The sequence below is a fragment of the Podarcis raffonei genome, chromosome 8 (assembly GCF_027172205.1).
Source record: "Podarcis raffonei isolate rPodRaf1 chromosome 8, rPodRaf1.pri, whole genome shotgun sequence".
Lineage (NCBI taxonomy): Eukaryota > Metazoa > Chordata > Lepidosauria > Squamata > Lacertidae > Podarcis > Podarcis raffonei.
In genome coordinates, this window is record NC_070609.1 from 13,779,223 (window position 1) to 13,792,206 (window position 12,984).

Genomic DNA, 12,984 nt, shown 5'->3' on the forward strand with positions numbered 1-12,984 from the left:
TGCCCAAAAAGTATCCATTATACGGTGATGTCCTCGCCAACTCACAAAAAGACGGGGTCGCACAGCCTTTATAAGATACATCAGGAACCAAACTGTTATCTGGTAAAGAGAAAGGGGTATGGTCACAGGAGTAATGGATAGTAATGGATGTGGGTTTGTGCAGAAGAGACAGAATAGGAACTTTGTTGTTATTGTTAATGGTATTGCACAAGTATAGAAAGCATGTCAGAATCACATCATGAGATGAATTCTTATTCTTATTCTTATTCTTATTCTTATTCTTATTCTTATTCTTATTACCCTGCCCTCCTGAATGGGTTGCCCCAGCTGCTGTCAGATGTCTTCTAAAAGTTGTATAGCTGAATATCACACATATGTTTAAAATGTAGAAAACAATTAACTAAATTCTCTTTTAGTTATTATGGGAGAGGGGCCCAATCCACACTGAAATTGCATTCCAGATCAGAGCTCCATGGCTGCTTTTACTTTTCAAAAAAGGCTAACAAAAACCCTCTTTTAAAAAACAGTCTCGCATGTAAATTAACAAACAGATTATTTCTCTCTTTCTCACCCCCCCCCACCTGTGGTAAACTTGCCTCCAACTGCTCGCCCCTCCCACACCTGTCTTTGCTCTCCGAGCCAGACCAGGTCCTCTAGGACAGGGTTGGCAGACCCGTTTACATTTTACAGAAACAGGACAAAATAACACCGGTAAGGCTGCCACCACTCCCTTTGTCCCGGGGAACCCAGAGCCACAACCCAGGGAGAAGGCTGTGTCCCGTTATTGCTGGTTACCCCCACTCCACAAGTTGTATCCACAGACTTGCAGACAGAAATTCTACGGTAGAGCACAACCAAGCGTAAGGCTAGGAATTAGCTTTTCCCCCAGAAAGGCACACAAACCAAAATAGATTCTTTCTTTAAAATTTATTTTAAAAGAACATAAGGAAACATGCTAAAAAGCAGGCACTTCTTTTGAAACTTACAGGCAAGAAAACAAGAACATTGTGAAGTCTAACTAACTTACATACTCACGACTAAATGACAGATAGAATAGTTAGAGTCCTTTCAATGGTCTGCAGTCAGACGTTTTCGCAATTCTCCATCACAAAGGACGAAAGGACGGCTACTTAGGTGGAACATCAGCAGCCGGGCGATTTGCGGATTGCAGAGCGCACTTTCCCCACCATTCCCAAGATCTTTTATCCCCAATTTGTCCGTGGCGTCGGAACCCCCAAAACCAATCATAACTCTTGAATATTTTTAAATTCTCCAATGACCGGCTTGCGGGCTAATCAATCTAACTTCTGGCAGCTGGACCAATTAAGGACCCAGAGCCTAAATCAAAGGGGTTTCCTCCCTTTCCGTGGAGCCTATGCAGATGCACATTCCCAGGCAATCAAGGCCAGATAACATCACTGAGGGAATGCACATAACTTCGGACCCAGGTGTCAAACCTTCCATTAAATCAAGGGTTTCCTTTCCCATAATAAACCTTTCACACCCTGGGAGCCTGCTGGTCTGGGGTTAAAGGGACAAAACTTATTTCCCATGATCCTTGTGGCTTGCTGGTTTCCCACAAGGCCTCACTCTCATTGCTTGACCAAAGAACAGCTTCTAAACAAACACTAACTTTACTACACCACCGAAATATACAGGCTCATCTATATAAATATGAAGCAAAAGTGAGCTTAGCACTGTAATATTTTCAAGAAAAATAAAACCTGCCCCCGCAACACACATGCAAACTATTTTCTGGCATAAAGCCACAAACAGAATGACAGCAACCCATGCACCTTGGCAGGCTGTGTTTCTCCTCTCCCACTCCTTGGCTGGCAATGCTACTTACTATGAACAAGGACGAATGAAATGCATTGAGTCTCATTCCCATAACAACTGATAGTTTCCAAGTCCGGACAACCTTCTGAACCAGATGCACGACAGGCCTCACACTTTCGCTGATTGCGAACACGCTCTGTGTCTATCAAAAGCAATGACTACAGTTAACACCTAGATCCAACCCATATATCTCCATAAAAAATCATACATTACAGTTCTATAATTCTCACAGGTGGTTGCAGTATTCTCCACTGTACTCTGCTTCTGGCATTAAACAAGCAGATTTGGTTACTACCTTGAAAAACTAGACAGAGGTGCGAGCAACTGGGGTGCTGGACTTCGCCTGTCTTATGGTGTGTTTTGGGATGGGAAGAGAGAGAACAGATAGGTTTCAGGTGGAAGACCGTCCTGTGATTAGCCAGCCCTGGTAGGTTGACCCTGAAAGGGCAACTTTAACAGCAGTTTCTTTCTGCTTGGTGTTTTCTGCTTTGGGTGCTATCTGTCCTTGGCAGGAGAAGGGATTAAGAGCTAGCTTTCAAGAGAGAGAAATATGCTGCTGATAGTTTTTCTCTCATTTCTTCTCTTAATATTCATACTGGTACTGTTTTAAAATATGTGTTATATTTTAAAGTCGCAACTGAAATGGGCAAAAAAGAGTTGTACATTGTAGTGGATGACTTGTAAAGTATAGTGCTGGGTTGCCAATGTAGCTAATTTGCCACTGCTGCTTTTTCTGCATTGCTTATCTTCCATTATGCATTGTGGCATGTATTTCTTATTACTATTAAATATATTTATGTATATAATGTTATGTACGTACATTATGTTGTTTCTTTGTTACGTTGTTCTAAACTGTACAGTCACCTATTGAAGAATATATATGTGTATGTTTGTGTGTAAATGTGTTTTTGTGCATTTTATTTATTACTATTATTATTTTGTATGTAATACATTTATATACACTTAATACTTAAAAGAGGCCCCAGGTCTCTGCATGTGTACACACACACACACACACACACGCACACACACAAACAAACACATAAACACCAGGTAACAGTGTAGGACTTCCTGGAGAGAGTCATGGTGGTTATTTCTCTGCTAGCTCTGCCTGACAGAAGATAATTACATGGTGTTTGATAATAGTCAAACAAATAGACTGGCTATTAAATCACTCTGGACATAAGGATGATCTGGGAGTTAGCTCCAAGATGTTGGGATCAATGTCATTTTTCTACAGCCTAGGCCTTGCAATTTGGACAGGGTTTAGAATGAGCTGGTCATCATGCCCAAATGCCACAAAATTGCCTTATAAGAATCACACCCTCTCTTTTAAAAGCATCTCTTGGACAATGACATTGTAATGAGAGACACCCCTCCATTTGCTGGGGTGAATCTACAATTGAAAATCTGTGGGTACCACTTTCTGTTGTTGAGAAAACAGAAAGGAAACTAATTCTTAAAGTGTCTAAAGTAGAGCAGAAAGCTTGATTTATGGTGGACAAGAAAGATTAAAACATATGATAGGAACTCCGGTATGTAAAAAATCCATAATCCATAATACTTTTTGTTTGTGTCTTTCTTTGGTCTCTGCCACTAAAGAACTGGAGAAAATGAAAGTGACACTGCCATAATTAGCTATGAGAAAGGAATCTGCAGAAAGGAATCTGCTTTAAGATAACACAGTCACACTTATGGAAGTTCAATTCTGTGGTTATGGAAGTCCAATTCTGTGAGGAAACATTAAAATGGATTAAGTGGCTAATAAGTTTTAGAACATTAAAAGTATCTCTTATGCCAAAGGCACAAGAAGTGACTGTTGGTATTGTTCAACCATTGATGGCTGAACAATTAAAAATGATCAGAACAATATTTGATGAAGAAGAAAACGAGTCAGAGGATGATGAAAAGAATGAGCCAGAGGACTCTAATGTGGGAAATGGAAATGGGGAATGTGCAGAGGCTTCAGACCAAATTGATGAAAAGTTGGCAGGACTGGATCAGGAAATAATTCAATTGAAGGAAGCAGATCGTCATGCGGAAATGGAAATGACTTCCATACAAGAATTTGGAGAAGTAGAAGATAAAATGACAAATGGTGATTGGGAGAATAATCTGCTTTTGACACTGATGGAGTCAAGAAGGGACAAAGCTTTGGGACTTCAGTCCTGGCTTTTCTTTAGTTCTAGCAGAGAAAAAGTATTCTGCATACAATCCGGAGCCAATAAAGTTATGGTACTTTTTATGGGGAAAGGCTGAAGAAAAAAAATGAAAATGGAAGATCCAAGAAGAGAAATTTGGGATGCTATCATAAAAACAAAAAGAAATGGAACACAATATACAGAGCTGGAAAATGAACCAACAAATTATAATGAGAAACAAAAATTGAATACTGACCCAATGTGTGATCACAACTGAGAGACTTTAATATGGACATTTTATGGAATTTAGTATTATTCAATACAGAGTAATGCTAGTGGTAATTAATACAGATAAAAGAAAAATAAAAGAAAAAGGTTAACGTTTATTAATAATATGAACAATTAGGGAAACTTTCTTGGACTTTTTGTAAGAAAAAGAAATGAATGATTCTGATACACCCAGACTGAAAAGACATTGTTAAACAGAAACTGGAGAAGATGGATGTATGCATGGACCAAAGGTTTTCATAATCATATTTTCTTTTGTTTGTGTACAAACATGTGTACACTCCACTTCCCTAATACTCCTTCCTTTCACCAAGCAGTACACTCAGACAATCCAACCCATGCAGGAGGCCATTTTAAAACCTTGACTGAGGAAACCATCATCAAAATCCCAACACCCTTTTTCTCAGCAGTGCTGCTTTTGTAGTTCTCTGGCTGGGGGGCCATCAGCAGCACCTGAGGGCTCCACTCACTTCCTCCCCAGTTCTTCCCAGCAGGACAACTCCCAGAGCTAAGTGGAATAGCAAGGAGCATGGAGAAAATGTATTATTCTCTCCTTCCCCCTCTCTAGTACCCAAAATGCATCCAGAGTGATCCACATACCCAAGTATCATCAGTAAATGATGCCAATAAATGATTTTGAGCAGTACACATGCTTTCTCTTTGAAACACAGGTTGTGATGCTGATTCTAACACTCTCCCATGTAAACTAGGGAAATGAATCAAGGACTAGAACAGTGTCATTTCTATATAACCAACCAAGGAAGAAATTTGAAACCTCAATGCTATTCATGTTTAGGAATATATACAGATATATAATTCTAAAAGCATGCAGCTACTTACCAGTATCATGTATTTCATCATTGCAGAGAAAATCGGCACAGCACTCACGGATAGTCTGTAAGTAACCGTCTACTGTAGTGAAACTGTAATTCTCTTTGGTACAATTTGGCGTACACCCCACCACAAATTTGTCTTTTTTAGAGCCACCTGTGAGAGAGAATTGGAAAGAAATAACTACATCTCCACACACAAAAATCAAGATGATTCTTATTGAGATCTATATAATGCTTTCTAACATATTTTGGGGCTTAATGGGTGATTTAAGAAAAAGAATGGAAGCACTGAATTTAGTTTCTTTGAGAATTAACAAAACCATGTAAATAGTTGAGGATGTTTCTGTTGAAATTTGGACATAAATTGGAGAAGACAGACTTGTTTTTCTACACACAAAAACTGGTAAGCACTCAAAGTTAGTTCATCCATCTATACCTGATATTCACTGAGTTGATTCAGTGGCACAACTCAAGAATCTGCCTTGTACTATATTTTTAAGAGGCAAGGGTGGTGTAGAAATTAAAGAAATGAATGAAGGAGATGGTAAGAAGAACTGGCAACCCTGGAAAAAGATAAGGCTAGTATGGGGGTCATGAATGTTCACTTCACAGAGCAAGTTCATATGAAGTAATAAAATACAGTAAAATAAATAAAGGAATTAATAAAGGAAGAATTAAAAACCCAAGAGCTTTTTGCACCTCACATTATAATTACTACAACAGGCAAGTGGTCTTTGGGGGCAAAGTTTGGGGACAGTATGCTGCTTACTGATTTTGGGGGGCTAAATGGGTGATATAAGGGGGGGATTTCAACAACTGAATTTAGCAGGCTATTTCTTCAAGTTGTTTCTTTAAGAATCAACAAAACCATGTAAATATTCTAGGATATTTCCAGTAAAATTTGCACATAAATGGGAGAAGGCAGAGTTGTTTGAGAGGCCAAATTCAAGAAGCTGCCTCAAACTATATTTTTGAGAGACAGAAGATGTTACTATGTTTTACATTTTTGTGTTTTTATATTGTAAAGCACCCTGTGATCCTCTGATGAAGGGTGTTATAGAAATCTAAGAAATGAATGAATACGACAGTAAGAAGAACTGGCAACCCTGAAAAAGATAAGGCTAATAAGGCGGTGGTGAGTGTTGACTTCACAGGTCAAGTTCATAGGAAATAGTAAAATACAAAAGAAGAAATAAAGGAATATAAGAAAAGTTAGAATTAAAAACCACATAGCATTTAGCACATCACATTATAATTACTACAACAGGCAAGTGGTCTTTTTTTTGAGGGGGGGGAGTTTGGGGAACACTTCTGCAGAGCTCCCAAACTCAGCATCCCTTTGGCACAGAACCTGTGGCTACTGCCTCTTTGCCCAAATTTCCAAACTATGGCAGGTCAGTTAATTCACTTAACTGATGATGCCCCAGCAATTTTACATTCTTGTTTACTGTTATGGCCTGTCACTGTGGTACAAGACCAGGCACTTTTTAAAGCCTCACTTTGACATTTGGGGAGTGCGGAGAGAGATTAATCAATCACAGTCCTATATTGGGACACATTTCAGGCATGTAACAGTTCATCCTAAGGTTCTTTCTTAGAAGATCCCATCTTGCAGCCCCAGTGATGGAAAGGCGTTGGGAGGGGAACAAGCTGTAAAAAGCAGCTCAGTTTTTAGAAGGCTCATTCCCTTCTCATGGGAGCGTAGAAGCCTTGGCTTCTTCTGGTCAAGTTTCTCTGGTCCCTCCAATAGGTCCTTTAAATATTCTCTTTGCAAAGAAGAGGCTTGACAGGAGAGGTGAGATCATTTGATTAAGAGAAATGGTGGGAAGTTTGAGCCCTTTCTTCAATGAATGTGCCCAGGCAGCATCTCTTGGACCTCAGCAAGAGAAATCTTCTGGATGCACCTTAGACAGCAAGCCCATTATATGTCAACAGAGTGTTTTAGGCAGAATCACACACTTGGTTCACATATAAACTCACATATACACCTTGTATCTTTTCTAGTTCTTTGATGGTTCAGCACTTAAAGACTCAACTGAATACATGAAATATCTCTCCACTTTTTTTAAAAAAAAATGGTTTCTGCTTCTCAACATAGGATGAGATCAAGATTCACACGTACATTTCTCGTGAATGTACATATGCAAGTCATCCCTAGATACTCTAGGGATGGTAGGCCCACAGACTCAGTTTTAATAAGACAGAAAAGTTTTGTACTCACGTAACCCGTTTCTGAGTAAATGGGCAAAACAAAGGCCATCCTCAATAGCGCAAAGTGGATCCCATGCATCTTCACCCAAAGAATTGTCAAAACATTCCTCATATGCCATTGCTGCAGGGAAAGAGGAGGAGACAGTGCTACCCCATTGAGTTGCCCGTTTTTTGAGAAATGACATCTACATTCACGGTTAGAAATATGGCCATGATCGCACCCTTTGTTGGATGCAATCCACCCAGCCAGACATGAGCAGTTTTCATCTTCTTAGGATCCATCACAGACTCTTCAAAAGTTGGTGACTTGGAGCCCCTCCTTATCTTTGTTCTCTGCCTTTTCTCCTTTCTCTCCCCCATCCATAGCTTTTTATTTTTTGTCCAAGGTCAGTCACAGTCACAAGGGGGAGATAAGGAGGCAGCCAGATTCCCTCCACAAGCCTCAGTGTGAAAGTCAGCAATGTCTCCTTTCCCAAATTTCTTTTTACCTCCCTTTTACTCTCAAATGGTGCTCCCCAAATAGTACTGTCTCAGTTAAAATTTGTTTCTGAGGGTAAAGATACTGTTAATGATATTTCTACAGCTCAGGCAGCTGCAGTTACTTTGTTTTCCCCAAAGAGGAAAGCGAAAGTTGAAAGTATCCTGTTGCTTTGTTACATCACAATGGAGCCTAGACTTCCCCACCGGGTGGTGCGCTTCCGGAAAAAAAAGATAACTCTTTTTCAGTCTATTTTTCTGTAGGGATTAATTAAGTAAAGGAATTCTCCTCCCCCTTCCCCCTACTAGAAGGGGGATCAAAAAGTTCAACTTGAAAGTCTTTTAAAAAGACGTGCTTTAAATCGCGGCTTCGGTTACAATAGCTGTTTTCTCTTTTATTCAGAGGGAAGGGATCGACCTCCATTTTTAAATCCCGTTCCTTTCAAATTAAATATCCAAATTTATGTCCTTTCTACTCACAATTTTCCAATTAATTTTTGGAGGAATTGGTCACTCACAATCGCCGGACTCAGAGCTTCGTGCAGTGAAGAAAGCGAGTCTATTCCCAAATGCCTCCATCTCCAACCCCGCTCGCTCTCGGGGCTCTTTTAAAGAGTCTACTGGGGAGCAGGGGAGTCGTTCCAGGCACCTGCAGGAACGTCAGGTCCTCAGAATGCTCAATCTGAGGTTTTTTGGGGGGTACCGCGATGCTCTGGCAGTCTCGCGAGCCTTCAGTGCACCGGTGCTCTTTCAATCGAAAGAGCTCCTGTCCGCCATAATGGGTGACCAACCAGAATAGCTCCTGTTAGATAGGTTAAGCCGAGGGATAGTGCCTGGTCTAGGATCTCCCGGTGAGCTTCGTGACTGCGTGGGGATTCAAACCCTGGTCTCCTGGATCCTTGTCTGACAATCAAATCACAACAGCACACTCGCTCTCTGAAATTCAGCTCCCCAGATTTCCACAACCAACAAGTAGTAGTAGGGAATCTGGATCCTTACCATTGGGTTTATGTGATTTGTTCCAAGGGGATGGTGTCTTTCTTTGTAACATGTATTTAATTTCTTCCTGCGATGGCCATGCTTTATTTTCTTCCCCTTCCTTTCCTAAGCAACTTTTACTCTCCATTCCAATGGAATTACTATTCTGTCATATTTTCTCCCCCTCCCCCACTAAAGAAAAGATTGTTCACCTTCTTGGCACTTTCCCTGCACTTTGAAATCATGCCCAACATCTTCATCTGGCAAACTCTTGCCTTTGCAATCATCCCTCCCTCCCCGTTTCCAAAACCTACCCGTGTGTGTGTGTGTGTGTCTGTGTGGACACACACACACATATCTATAAACACACACACACACACACACACACACACACACACACACACACACACTCCTTGCTGCCGTCGTGGCATACAAAAATAAATTCTTATCCTTCTTTTTAACCTCCTTTCCCACTAATCCCAAAAGAAAGGCTTCAGGGTTTTTTTTAAAGGTATACTTAAAGATTTTTTTAAGGTCATTGTAAATTAAATCCCAAAAGCCCTTCACCTTTCCACATTTTCACCACATGTGGTAGAGATCTCCATCTACCTTTCCACATTTCCAACATTTCTTATTTTTCATTCTGTACATCTTTGCCAGTTTTACCGGCGTAAGATGCCACCTAAAAATCATTTTCCATAAATTCTCTTGTAGTGCCGTGCACGCCGTAAATTTTAAATTCTCACTCCATAATTCCTGCCACGCTTCCAATTCAATATTGTAACCAAAATCTATGGCCCATTTGATCATGGCTTCCTTTACCTCCTCATCCTTAGTGTACCAATTCAGGAATAGGTCATATGTTTTTGACAGTAATTTGTCTTTCCCATCTATAATATCTATATGGAATTTTGATTTCTTGTCCTCAAATCCCAACCTCTTTTTGTCTTCCTTCAGTATCTCATTAACTTGATGATATTGCAGCCACCCAGTCAGTAGATTCTCCATTTCTTCATACTTCTTTAATTTTAGACCCTGGTCCATTTTTCTAAGAAACTCTTCATATGTGGCTCTCCTCCCTTCCATATTGGGTTTTTTTATGTTTAATACTTCTGTTGGAGATATCCACCAAGGGGTTTTCCTTTCTAGCAAACTCTTATTTCTCTCCCATACTTCATATAAAGGTCCCCTGATTATATGATTCAAAAAAACCCTGTGGACTCTCACTTTATCATACCACAGGTACGAGTGCCACCCGTACCTGTTGTCACATCCTTCTAAATCCAGGAGATCTGTGTTTTCCAATTTTATCCAGTCCCTTATCCATGTTAAGCATGATGCTTCATAGTATATCTTCATGTCTGGGAGAGCAAAGCCCCCTCTTTCTTTTTTATCAACCAGGAATCTTCATTTTTATTCTTGGCCTCTTGCCCTGCCAGACAAATCTTGCTAGTGTCTTCTGCCAATCCTTAAATAGTTTTAATCCTCTCATCACTGGGATTGATTGGAACAAGAATAACATTCTGGGTAGGACATTCATTTTAATTACTGACGAAGAATATCAGTAAGAAAGGCCTATCTTTTCTAAGAGAATTTTTATTTCCTCATTATATAATTTCCCCTCCAAAACTTTGGTTTTGCTCTTATTTAGTTTGAATCCTGCTACCTGCCCGAACTCCTGTATCAATTCCAGTGTTTTTTATTGCACTGGTTTCTGGGTCCTGTAAAGTTAACACCAAGTCATCAGCAAAGGCTTTTAATTTATATTGCTTGGATCCTACCATTAGTTTCTGTTTGCTACTGAGCAGCTGCTTGGAGTCACAGGGCTCTGTTTACATTCCAGAGACAGTCCAGGCTATTGGAAGTCTCATGGGAGACAGGATGTGATGTTAGTGGTTTCCTGTTTCCTTTGTTCCTTTGTTCTGTTGCTCTCTGCTCTCATAGAGAGAGGATTTTTTTGCTGTCTGCGTAGCTTAGAAATAAAGCATAGCGTATAGCCATAAATCTCATCACTTCCCTGTGCTGGATTCTCTGCTGAATGGAAAGTGCCTGGAAGCCTCATCAAAGGCTCAGGTCATTAATTATTTGTCAGGAGGGCGATTCCGAAGGACTCAGAGGAAGATGAGCTTTATCTGCTTGGCTGAGTGGAGATCCCGACACCTACTACAATGCCTTATATCTCCTCCTCTTTCCTTAACATATTTAGCAGAACCTCCAGAACTGAAATAAATAGCAGAGGGGAAAGTGGGCACCCTTGCCTGGTTCCTTTCTCAATTCTTATTTCTTCTGATACCACATTATTAACTATAATTTTTGCTTTTTGTTCAAAATAGATCGCATTAATACCGTTTAAAAATTCCTGTCCAACCTCTATTCTTTCCAGATTTTTTTCCCCATAAATAACCAGGAAACATTGTCAAAGGCCTTTTCAGCATCTATAAACATTAACATTTCTTTACAATTTCTTTTCACTTCCAACCTTTCTAATACATCAATTATATTCCTAATATTATCTTTCATATGTCTCCCTGGCAAGAAGCCTGCCTTGTCCTTATGAATATAACCTGTTAGAACCTTTTTCAATCTGTTAGCCAATATATTTGCAAAAAAATTATTGCCCACATTAAGTAATGAGATCGGTCTGTAATTTTTTACATCGGATCTATCTTGATCTGGTTTTGGAATCAGGGTTATAAAAGCATCTTTCCAGGTTTTGGGTGCTTTGTCCCCTCTTAAAATTTTATTGCACACATCTACTAATGGCTGAATTAACCAATCTTTCCAAATTTTATAATATTTTGCAGAAAGACCATATGGTCCTGGGGCTTTACCTAGCTATCTCATTTATTGCTATCTCAACCTCCTGTCTTGTAATCATAGCATTAAGTAGGAACCTTTTATGCTTGGGTATTTTTTGCATTTCATTTGCTTTAAGAAATTGCTCAATTTTATCTTTATCTTCCTTACTTTTTTATACAGCTGTTTGAAATATTTCTGAAAACATTTTCTTATATCTGCAGGGTTTTTCACAGATTTTCCATCAGATACAATATTTGTAATAGTACGTTGTTTCTGCCTCTTTTTTAATTGCCAAACTGTGTGTCTGTGTGGACATACACACACATATCTATAAACACACACACAGAGAGAGAGAGATCCACTATTTTGTGTGTATTGTTGAAATGCAGCTTCCATGTTAGAGTGGGATATTTCATTCTATATCTGTATGGCATCATTTATATGTATGACATCACAAGAAATACTCTTGACTTAATTCTCCCCTACTTTCTCTTGGTAACCCATCAGTCCTTGCTTTCTATGGTGTTGATCTGTACCCCTAACTTCCCTCCCCTCCCAAGCAGCAAATTCTCCTCACTGTCCACTAAAGATCATTAAATGTTTCCCAACTTACCTGGAGAAATCATGGCCAAGAGGAGACATGCGCTCAGGAGTGCCTCCATCATTCTAGAAAGATTAGGAGACTCAGAGCAGAGGTGGATCAACAAGGGAATTGATGCAGGTAGAGGCTTACCTGGAGGAATTTATAGGCCATCAACTCATGTCGCAGGCAACACGTGGGAACAAATGGTTCAGTGAGGTCCGGGAATGGGTGTTGTTTGTTCACCACAAAGATAAGGAAGGAAATACTGAAATTCAAAACTCACTGTTGGAATTGTCTATGATTTTATTAGTTGTTGATAGACATTTCTCAGATTTGTTTTTCAATATAGATCATTTACAATTTAAATAGTGAAGACACTCAAGAAAGCAATTGAGAGCCAAATAGGCAAAGGCAAAGCCCAGAAGCCAGCTACAAAATGAGATCCTAATACTAATAATATTTTTATTATTTTTACCCCACCCATCTGACTGGGTCACCCTAGCCACTCTGAGCACCTTCAAGCATATACAGAAACATAATAAAACATCAAACATTAGAAACCTCCCTATACAGGGCTGCCTTCAGACGTTTTCTAAAGGTCTGATAGTTACTTATCTTCATGACATCTGAGGGGAGGTCATTGCACAATGTGGGCACCAGTACCAAGAAGGCCCTCTGCCTAGCTCCCTCTAACCTCACTTCTCAGAGAAGTGAGGATTCCCTTAGAGCTAGATCTCAGTGTCTGGACTGAATGATGGGGGTGGAGATGCTACTTCAGTAAAACACAGGATATTAGATCCATTCAAGCATGCTCGAAAGAATGAAATGGGCTATG